The sequence below is a fragment of the Solanum tuberosum genome, unplaced genomic scaffold, assembly GCF_000226075.1.
Source record: "Solanum tuberosum cultivar DM 1-3 516 R44 unplaced genomic scaffold, SolTub_3.0 scf00296, whole genome shotgun sequence".
NCBI classification, from domain to species: domain Eukaryota; kingdom Viridiplantae; phylum Streptophyta; class Magnoliopsida; order Solanales; family Solanaceae; genus Solanum; species Solanum tuberosum.
The window spans coordinates 1-11,022 of record NW_006239217.1 but is presented as its reverse complement, the minus strand read 5'-3'; the positions used below and the strand labels follow the sequence as shown (position 1 = coordinate 11,022).

General features: G+C 43.0%; 1 long non-coding RNA gene and 1 pseudogene across 1 annotated transcript; both read right to left on the bottom strand.

Moving 5' to 3' along the window:
• Window positions 1-1,522: 1,522 nt before the first annotated feature.
• LOC102582338 (putative GEM-like protein 8) lies at window positions 1,523-2,964 on the bottom strand (annotated as a pseudogene).
• Window positions 2,965-4,907: 1,943 nt separating this feature from the next.
• Window positions 4,908-5,532, bottom strand: LOC107063003 (uncharacterized). The gene is made up of 2 exons (XR_001475015.1): window positions 5,330-5,532; window positions 4,908-5,245 (listed from the first exon to the last, which is right to left on the bottom strand). It is a non-coding gene; the product is annotated as an uncharacterized lncRNA (long non-coding RNA).
• Window positions 5,533-11,022: the final 5,490 nt, after the last annotated feature.

Here is an 11,022-nt window from a genome sequence, read left to right as displayed (position 1 = left end):
GGCGATCCCTCCAAATCAGCTATTCTATCACAATATTTATTCCTTTGATTCTACAACAAATGTATATGATCATGCTAATTTATATCACTATATAATTACATTAATATATACAATCATTTAGCTGTCCATCATGCTAATAAATATAACATGAAGATAGGACACATTAATATTCACAAACAAAGACAATACTGAATGGGCTCCTCTGCTGCGCTGTACTGATTGCTTTGAAACCTATTCGGATGGAATGAGATACGATACACTTTGCTTTCTTGTTGTGTGAAAGTGCTTGAGTGACTGTCGGGAAAGGCTTTAGCGGGGAGCGGTAGTCCAACAGATGTTCCCGGGGACACATGGGAAAGTAGTGTTTTAGGATATGAGGTTCAGGAGAGCTCACCAGGATTGGGAGGTGAATGAGTTAGAAAGGATGTTACTGTTACTGCATCAGCATTGCGAGGCAGTTGACAGGCCCGATTCGACGAGATGAAAGTTGGGCAACGATGGTGTTTTTTCTGTCAAGCCTTCTATTAGAAGCTTTTATTGAGAGTCTAGGAGGTTTTTCCTGTTAAGTCTATTCGGATTCCCAAGGTTCCGAGGAAGATGTGCTTTTTCACTTTGTTAGCTGCTAGAGGGGTGATCTTGACGTCGAAGAAACTTAGGAAAACAAAAGTTATTTGCATCAGCTGGTATTACTTATGCAAGGAGGCAGGCGAAGTCGTAAATCATCTTCTGCTACATTGTAGCTAGGCCACGAGACTGGTGGGACATGTTCAGCTGGTTTGTAATGTCATGGGCAATTCCAAGAATTGTGAAAGATTTGTTGTTTTACTGGAAATCTGGAAGAAGCAAGAGAAAGTGCAGGGGATAGAATGTTGTTCGTACGGCATGAATTGAGTTTTTGGCTGTTGAGGAGTAGTCTCCGATCCCTTATTTGTTTTTTTATTGCACCCATGTAGTTACGGGTTGTATAGAGGATTGGGTGTCTTTTGTATAGAACCATATCTTTGTGTAGGTCCTTTACTGGTAGGTATACCTCTTGTATATGGCCTTTTTTGGCCTTGTTAATAATGAAAATATTTACCTGATAAAAAATAAATAAATTATATCAAATCACAAGGTTCTCATGATCTCAAAGAGATTGATTAGATTCTATATAAAGGAGAAAAAAAGATTTATTCCCCAATTCGACTACCCATCCAAGAGCATTTGGATATCTCTTTTGACAGCTCAATCCTCACAGTAATAATTAAGCGAATTCTGCCTAAGAAATTCTTGAGGTGAAAAATATCAAGGGGGCTCCCCTTGTTGGAAACTTTCTATAATATCTTAATATGTCTTTCGAGAAACAGTGCGATTTGCTAGGAAGTGATCACGATGCGGAGTCCAAAAAGATTAATTAGCCTTCTGACTGCATTACTTTTACTACAAGTTTATACATTTGTGTTAACAGCTCAAAGCCTAAAACACCTAAAATCTCCTTTGAGCGAAGGAGCTAACTACAAGTTTGAACAGATCTGTACATTCATTTTGCATCAACATTTTACATTGATGAATGCGCGTAGAAAAGAAAAGAAAAAAGAATGGAAAATATGTTGTCTTCTTAGCTGCTTGAAGTACTTGAAATTGCGTGGTGCAGATATCTCAGAGTTTTTTTGATGATTAAGGAATCCCATAAACCAGAACTCAAAATCATCCTCTGTGATTACTTGTATATACTTCTGTGATGGCTTTTCCCTATTTTCACTCTCTTTTGCTTTCATTGTCTTACTTATTGGTATCGATACCTGCAATTGTGAATCGGCTTATTAGATTATGCTTTACATGGATACAAAATTAAGAGTTGGAAGAAAAACGGAGCAGAGTGGTACCTTATAGTAGATTCTAAGCAACTTTCCAGTTTGGAGATAAGAACTTGATTGATCTCTCACTGCAGAAAGCAATCTTATCGGTAGAGATGAAGAGAAGGGCCCTGCTATTGGACCAGCTGTAGTTGATAATAGCATTGAGAAACATTCAATAACTCTTCATCATCTTTAACACTAAACTTCTGCTTGAATATTTTCTCCAACCCTCCTACTTGAAGAATTTTTGCTCCAAGGTTCAATTTTCCCTTCACAGTGTCCGTTAGCTTCGGACTAAGGCTCACTGCACAATTAAAGTTGAAACATTAAGGGCTTCACATCAGAACTTTCTTTCATACATGTATTAGTGCTTATTGCACAAAATTTTGTTCATCTTGACTCCCTTTATCTGTTATTCATTAGATTTACACTAGTGTATTGCCATGATTTGACTTGCGAAAACTGATGTCATTATTTGCAAGTTGATGTTTGGCGCCATATTTATAAATATTGAACTTCAGTATTTGAAATAGTCATTAAACTATTTAAGAACTTGATTTAGGAATTTTTCTTGTGAAGTGATGGTTTTCATTCACAATACTTCAACTTTGTCTTTTCTAAGTAAACTCATGTCCGCACACAATTTCAACTTTGAAATACTAGTTTTTAACTTAAATAAAATATTGTAAATTTTCGATTCTTCATTTTAAGTTTTCATCATGAATATAAGTGCTCACCATGCTCGCGGATGCCTTGTGCAAGACAGTCCATCCTTTCTCCAAGTTTGTTTATCTTACTAATTACAGATTTTCCTGCATATTCAAGAATATTTGATTTTAATGATCTCTTCTTTGAGGGTCATTAATACTCTTTATAACTAATACAAGAACAAGTCGATAATTCTTTGAGGGAAAATACTCACTTTGCTTTATTTTAGGCAAGTGTTTTGAAGTTGCAGATGGAAGATGGTCTTGGCAAGAAGACAGAGACAGTAGTCTTTTTTGCTGCCGTTCAAATGAGTATACTGCTGAACTCATGGGAACACCCACCTCATTTCTACCGAGTAAGTTCTTCATTGTGACTTCTGATTTTGAAGAGAATTGATATATTGTGAAGGTAACTGAGTTATTATTATGTTTTGGTTAATGGTTTGATAACATTCCTTGCAGCACTATATATATAGACAGCAGTTTGGGCAAAGTTGATGAATCTTTTAACTACTAACTGTTGCATGAGTCAGCTATGGGTCATCAAAATAGAATATTTCTCAATTTGCTGCAAAGGTTTTTGAAAATGTCTTCTTTTATCTGTCTTTTTAAATACAGTAAACTATCTCATGCTTTCTTATTTTATTATCAAGATTTGTGTTGCACATATGGTGTTGTCAACTTTTGAGTTGAAAGATTTGCTTTATGATGTAAGCTGCTTTTACAAAGTTGAGTAAAAGTAAGAGAAGGCTTTTGGTGCATAGTAAAATTATTAGTCTTGTATGACAAAGGTTGACAAGATAATGACACGGATTTATATATGATATTAAAGTTAAGTAGTGGTTGTGGATCATGAATGAGTCATCCATGAACGTTGATTTGTTGCTTAATAAATCAGGCAAAGTAAAAAGAGGATCCATTCAAATATTTCAACTGTTACATAGGGCCAACAGTTCTAGATTATATTAGCTTATCTTATAAGGCAGTTACCTTATCTTACCTTTTTTGTCATCTTATCTTGAGGAGTAAAGGAATTCATTGTGCGTGCTAACCAACGGCGAAGGCTGCTGGGTCGACATTGACATTGAGAATTTCTGGTATTCCTTTTTATTTCTTATCAAATGAATGACATCTTCTTCTGCCTTTCGACCCAACTCTTTGGTCTTAAGAACACTGGTTTTATGAATGAGTCATTACCCTTCTCCGACCCTGACTGCCCAACCTGAGAGTGGACAGTTAATGCGTTCCACTTATTTAAATCGGTTCTATGGTTGGTCCGTGACCCCTGGATGCCGAAAGTGTCTTTGGGTGATCTCATGGTTCCTACACGGTGGAGATGATGGGGTTGATCTATGGATATTCCTTCCTTTTCTTTTGCTGCATTCACTCAAAGGGTTGAAGGGAGATAGTGCATCAAGCTTTTCGCAAGGGACAACTTGATCTTCTTTACACGGGTACAAGGACCGCAATCACAACTTTCTTCCTTAGCTATCAAATCTTTAGTGTTGCAATTGCTGCACAAGGCCTGCGGTTGCAACACAGGTATCTCAGATACACAACTATAATTTTTTTTCACTTCTCTAGATTCTCTGTGCAAGAAGATGTATCTCCCTCATTTCTTCCCTTCCTCAAGGTAAGTCATTTTAACTTGATTGAAGCTACACCTAATATAATAACACATGATCTAACTCTCTTCATTCCTGACTTGAGATTTGAACTATTGAGGCAATTGGAAATATTTGACAGTACCAAACGGTTAAGACGCTCTTTATAACTTATGAGCAGTGTGAATATGCTATGGAGATGATATGAAGGGGATGGATGAAAGAGGCTTAAGCATGTTAAGTTCATGCATGTAGAGTAGTGGAGTATTTTTCTCGTTACTGTTCCAATGTTCAGCTGAACATGGAAATCTCCTTGAGTTTCAATTGGTGCTAAGGGTTAGATGCTAAGTGCTTTTCCAATGGCATAATTAAATTGATCAACGCCCTCTTATATATTATGATGAATTACAACAACAACGTTAACATACCCGGTGTGATCCCACCTGTGGGGTCTGGGGAGGTTGGGGTGTACGCAGACCTTACTCCTACCTTGTGTGAGGTAGGGTGACTGTTTCCAATAAATATTTTGAATTGACAAAGGTATTATATTTTACAGAGAGATTCTCAAGCAGAACTTGGGCTAGACTTGGTATTAGTTATGCAAATTTTGCCTAAATGTTTCTCCAGGTGAAAAGGAAAATGAAGGGGAGCTCCCTTTGTTTGAACCTTAGCATAATATTTTAAATGTGTCTCTCGAGGAGCATTGCGATCTGCTACTCAAATGTTCACTTAGGAAGTGATGACTATGTCAAGTCCCGGAAGGTGAATTAGCCTTCTGACTGCATTAGTTTTACAATAAGTTTATACATTTGTGTTGACAGCTACAGCTCAAAGCCTAAAGCTTCCTTTGAGCAATGGAGCTAATTACAAGTTCGAAAAGATCTGTACATTCATTTTTGAATCAACATATTACATTGATGAATGGGCTTATTAGGAAACAAAATGAAATAAAAAAAGAAAAAATTATCTTCTTCTATAAGTACTTGTATATACTTAAGGAATCCCATAAACCAGAACTCAAAATCATCTTCTGTGGTGGCTTTTCCCTATTTTCACTTTCTTTTGCTTTCATTATCTTCCTTATTGGGATCGATACCTACAATTGTGAACCGGCTTATTAGATTATACTTTACGTGGCTAGAAAATTAAGAGTTGAAGGAAAAATGGAACAGAGTGGTACCTTGTAGTAGATTCTAAGCAACTTTCTTGTTGGAGATATGAGCTTTATTAATCTCACTGCAGAAAGCAATCTTATCGGTAGAGATGAAGAGAAGGCCTACTATTAGACCAGCTGTAGTTGATAAAATAGGATTGAGAAACCTTTAATAACTTTTCATCATTCCTAACACTAAACTTCTGCTTGAATATCTTCTCAACTTGAAGAATTTTTGCTCCGAGGCTCAATTTTCCCTTCACAGTTTTCGTTAGCTTCGGGCTAAGGCTCACTGCACCATGGAAGTTGAGACATTAATGACTTTAGAATTGATTCTTTCTATCATATATACATGTAAATTGTGATTCTTGCATGAATTGTGGGACTTCATGACTAACTTCTCTGTATTCTTTAGGCTTACGATTGTGTTTGGCAACAACTTCAATTCGTAATACTGAAGGCATTATTTGCAAGTTGAGGTTTATCAGTATTATGCAATAACACGTGAAAATTTTGTTTGAGGAGTATTTGGTATTCAACCACAAAACTTCAACTAAGGCAAAATATTCTTTTTCAATTTTCCAACTTCAAATACTATGTGAGTGCTTACTTACCATGCTCGCGGATAATGCCTTGTGCAAGACTGTATTGACCCTCTTGGTCATTTTTGTGTCTTGCCTTCTGTGTGTCGTTTAGAGTGTTCCTATAGCGACCCCAAGTCATTTATGACTTACTGGGACTGACAATTCGATCACCTGGTCGTTCGTTTGGTCTTGGTGCGAGTTTTTGTGTTTTGGAGCTTATGAACCTTGAACGATCATTTTCGATCAAAAGTTCAAGAAGATGACATCGGAATCCAATTCTGACGATTCCATCAGCTCCGGAAGGGTCATTTTAGGCTAGTAGCATGGTCGACATGACTCCCGAGGTTTTCAGTGTGAGTCGGTGCGATTAGGCGTTTTAGCCTTTGAAAGATCACAGGTAAGCTGGACCACGGACTCTAACCGGGTACTGTAGCTAAAACCAGATCACAGGTAAGCTGGACCACGGACTCTAACCGGGTACTGTAGCTAAAACCAGATCACAGGTAAGCTGGACCACGGACTCTAACCGGGTACTGTAGCTAAAACCAGATCACAGGTAAGCTGGACCACGGACTCTAACCGGGTACTGTAGCTAAAACCAGATCACAGGTAAGCTGGACCACGGACTCTAACCGGGTACTGTAGGTAAGCCTGGACATAAGTAAGCTGGACCACGGACTCTAACCGGGTACTGTAGCTAAAACCAGATCACAGGTAAGCTGGACCACGGACTCTAACCGGGTACTGTAGGTAAGCCTGGACATAAGTAAGCTGGACCACGGACTCTAACCGGGTACTGTAGGTAAGCCTGGACATAAGTAAGCTGGACCACGGACTCTAACCGGGTACTGTAGGTAAGCCTGGACATAAGTAAGCTGGACCACGGACTCTAACCGGGTACTGTAGGTAAGCCTGGACATAAGTAAGCTGGACCACGGACTCTAACCGGGTACTGTAGGTAAGCCTGGACATAAGTAAGCTGGACCACGGACTCTAACCGGGTACTGTAGGTAAGCCTGGACATAAGTAAGCTGGACCACGGACTCTAACCGGGTACTGTAGGTAAGCCTGGACATAAGTAAGCTGGACCACGGACTCTAACCGGGTACTGTAGCTAAAACCAGATCACAGGTAAGCTGGACCACGGACTCTAACCGGGTACTGTAGGTAAGCCTGGACATAAGTAAGCTGGACCACGGACTCTAACCGGGTACTGTAGGTAAGCCTGGACATAAGTAAGCTGGACCACGGACTCTAACCGGGTACTGTAGGTAAGCCTGGACATAAGTAAGCTGGACCACGGACTCTAACCGGGTACTGTAGGTAAGCCTGGACATAAGTAAGCTGGACCACGGACTCTAACCGGGTACTGTAGGTAAGCCTGGACATAAGTAAGCTGGACCACGGACTCTAACCGGGTACTGTAGGTAAGCCTGGACATAAGTAAGCTGGACCACGGACTCTAACCGGGTACTGTAGGTAAGCCTGGACATAAGTAAGCTGGACCACGGACTCTAACCGGGTACTGTAGCTAAAACCAGATCACAGGTAAGCTGGACCACGGACTCTAACCGGGTACTGTAGCTAAGCCTGGACATAAGTAAGCTGGACCACGGACTCTAACCGGGTACTGTAGGTAAGCCTGGACATAAGTAAGCTGGACCACGGACTCTAACCGGGTACTGTAGGTAAGCCTGGACATAAGTAAGCTGGACCACGGACTCTAACCGGGTACTGTAGGTAAGCCTGGACATAAGTAAGCTGGACCACGGACTCTAACCGGGTACTGTAGGTAAGCCTGGACATAAGTAAGCTGGACCACGGACTCTAACCGGGTACTGTAGGTAAGCCTGGACATAAGTAAGCTGGACCACGGACTCTAACCGGGTACTGTAGGTAAGCCTGGACATAAGTAAGCTGGACCACGGACTCTAACCGGGTACTGTAGCTAAAACCAGATCACAGGTAAGCTGGACCACGGACTCTAACCGGGTACTGTAGCTAAGCCTGGACATAAGTAAGCTGGACCACGGACTCTAACCGGGTACTGTAGCTAAGCCTGGACATAAGTAAGCTGGACCACGGACTCTAACCGGGTACTGTAGCTAAGCCTGGACATAAGTAAGCTGGACCACGGACTCTAACCGGGTACTGTAGCTAAGCCTGGACATAAGTAAGCTGGACCACGGACTCTAACCGGGTACTGTAGCTAAGCCTGGACATAAGTAAGCTGGACCACGGACTCTAACCGGGTACTGTAGCTAAGCCTGGACATAAGTAAGCTGGACCACGGACTCTAACCGGGTACTGTAGCTAAGCCTGGACATAAGTAAGCTGGACCACGGACTCTAACCGGGTACTGTAGCTAAAACCAGATCACAGGTAAGCTGGACCACGGACTCTAACCGGGTACTGTAGCTAAGCCTGGACATAAGTAAGCTGGACCACGGACTCTAACCGGGTACTGTAGCTAAGCCTGGACATAAGTAAGCTGGACCACGGACTCTAACCGGGTACTGTAGCTAAGCCTGGACATAAGTAAGCTGGACCACGGACTCTAACCGGGTACTGTAGCTAAGCCTGGACATAAGTAAGCTGGACCACGGACTCTAACCGGGTACTGTAGCTAAGCCTGGACATAAGTAAGCTGGACCACGGACTCTAACCGGGTACTGTAGCTAAGCCTGGACATAAGTAAGCTGGACCACGGACTCTAACCGGGTACTGTAGCTAAGCCTGGACATAAGTAAGCTGGACCACGGACTCTAACCGGGTACTGTAGCTAAAACCAGATCACAGGTAAGCTGGACCACGGACTCTAACCGGGTACTGTAGCTAAGCCTGGACATAAGTAAGCTGGACCACGGACTCTAACCGGGTACTGTAGCTAAGCCTGGACATAAGTAAGCTGGACCACGGACTCTAACCGGGTACTGTAGCTAAGCCTGGACATAAGTAAGCTGGACCACGGACTCTAACCGGGTACTGTAGCTAAGCCTGGACATAAGTAAGCTGGACCACGGACTCTAACCGGGTACTGTAGCTAAGCCTGGACATAAGTAAGCTGGACCACGGACTCTAACCGGGTACTGTAGCTAAGCCTGGACATAAGTAAGCTGGACCACGGACTCTAACCGGGTACTGTAGCTAAGCCTGGACATAAGTAAGCTGGACCACGGACTCTAACCGGGTACTGTAGCTAAAACCAGATCACAGGTAAGCTGGACCACGGACTCTAACCGGGTACTGTAGGTAAGCCTGGACATAAGTAAGCTGGACCACGGACTCTAACCGGGTACTGTAGGTAAGCCTGGACATAAGTAAGCTGGACCACGGACTCTAACCGGGTACTGTAGGTAAGCCTGGACATAAGTAAGCTGGACCACGGACTCTAACCGGGTACTGTAGGTAAGCCTGGACATAAGTAAGCTGGACCACGGACTCTAACCGGGTACTGTAGGTAAGCCTGGACATAAGTAAGCTGGACCACGGACTCTAACCGGGTACTGTAGGTAAGCCTGGACATAAGTAAGCTGGACCACGGACTCTAACCGGGTACTGTAGGTAAGCCTGGACATAAGTAAGCTGGACCACGGACTCTAACCGGGTACTGTAGCTAAAACCAGATCACAGGTAAGCTGGACCACGGACTCTAACCGGGTACTGTAGGTAAGCCTGGACATAAGTAAGCTGGACCACGGACTCTAACCGGGTACTGTAGGTAAGCCTGGACATAAGTAAGCTGGACCACGGACTCTAACCGGGTACTGTAGGTAAGCCTGGACATAAGTAAGCTGGACCACGGACTCTAACCGGGTACTGTAGGTAAGCCTGGACATAAGTAAGCTGGACCACGGACTCTAACCGGGTACTGTAGCTAAGCCTGGACATAAGTAAGCTGGACCACGGACTCTAACCGGGTACTGTAGGTAAGCCTGGACATAAGTAAGCTGGACCACGGACTCTAACCGGGTACTGTAGCTAAAACCAGATCACAGGTAAGCTGGACCACGGACTCTAACCGGGTACTGTAGCTAAGCCTGGACATAAGTAAGCTGGACCACGGACTCTAACCGGGTACTGTAGCTAAGCCTGGACATAAGTAAGCTGGACCACGGACTCTAACCGGGTACTGTAGCTAAGCCTGGACATAAGTAAGCTGGACCACGGACTCTAACCGGGTACTGTAGCTAAGCCTGGACATAAGTAAGCTGGACCACGGACTCTAACCGGGTACTGTAGCTAAGCCTGGACATAAGTAAGCTGGACCACGGACTCTAACCGGGTACTGTAGCTAAGCCTGGACATAAGTAAGCTGGACCACGGACTCTAACCGGGTACTGTAGCTAAAACCAGATCACAGGTAAGCTGGACCACGGACTCTAACCGGGTACTGTAGCTAAGCCTGGACATAAGTAAGCTGGACCACGGACTCTAACCGGGTGCTGTAGCTAAAACCAGATCACAGGTAAGCTGGACCACGGACTCTAACCGGGTGCTGTAGCTAAAACCAGATCACAGGTAAGCTGGACCACGGACTCTAACCGGGTGCTGTAGCTAAAACCAGATCACAGGTAAGCTGGACCACGGACTCTAACCGGGTACTGTAGCCAAAACCAGATCACAGGTAAGCTGGACCACGGACTCTAACCGGGTACTGTAGCCAAAACCAGATCACAGGTAAGCTGGACCACGGACTCTAACCGGGTACTGTAGCCAAAACCAGATCACAGGTAAGCTGGACCACGGACTCTAACCGGGTGCTGTAGCTAAGAATCAATATCCAACCATACGTCGCGGGAAATATCACCAAACCGATTACCATAAATAATCATTTCAGTCCGACCCTCATATACCCCAAATCGCCGATGAAGTATCCAATAGTGAGTAAGCTAGACCACAGACTTTAACCGGGTACTATAGCCGATAGAAAAACAGTGCATTATGGATACAAGGTCATAAACTGAGTTACCGCCTAGCTAAGGCTCAAACTATCAGACTCAAGTCTGCTATATCAGTCTACAAGGAGCTGACCGTCCAAAATGACGTCGAAAAAAGTTCTACTGCCCAACGACATCCGAAATCTCGAAAGTCTATGACAACACTAGTCTAAGCCTAGACTAAGGCCAAACATAC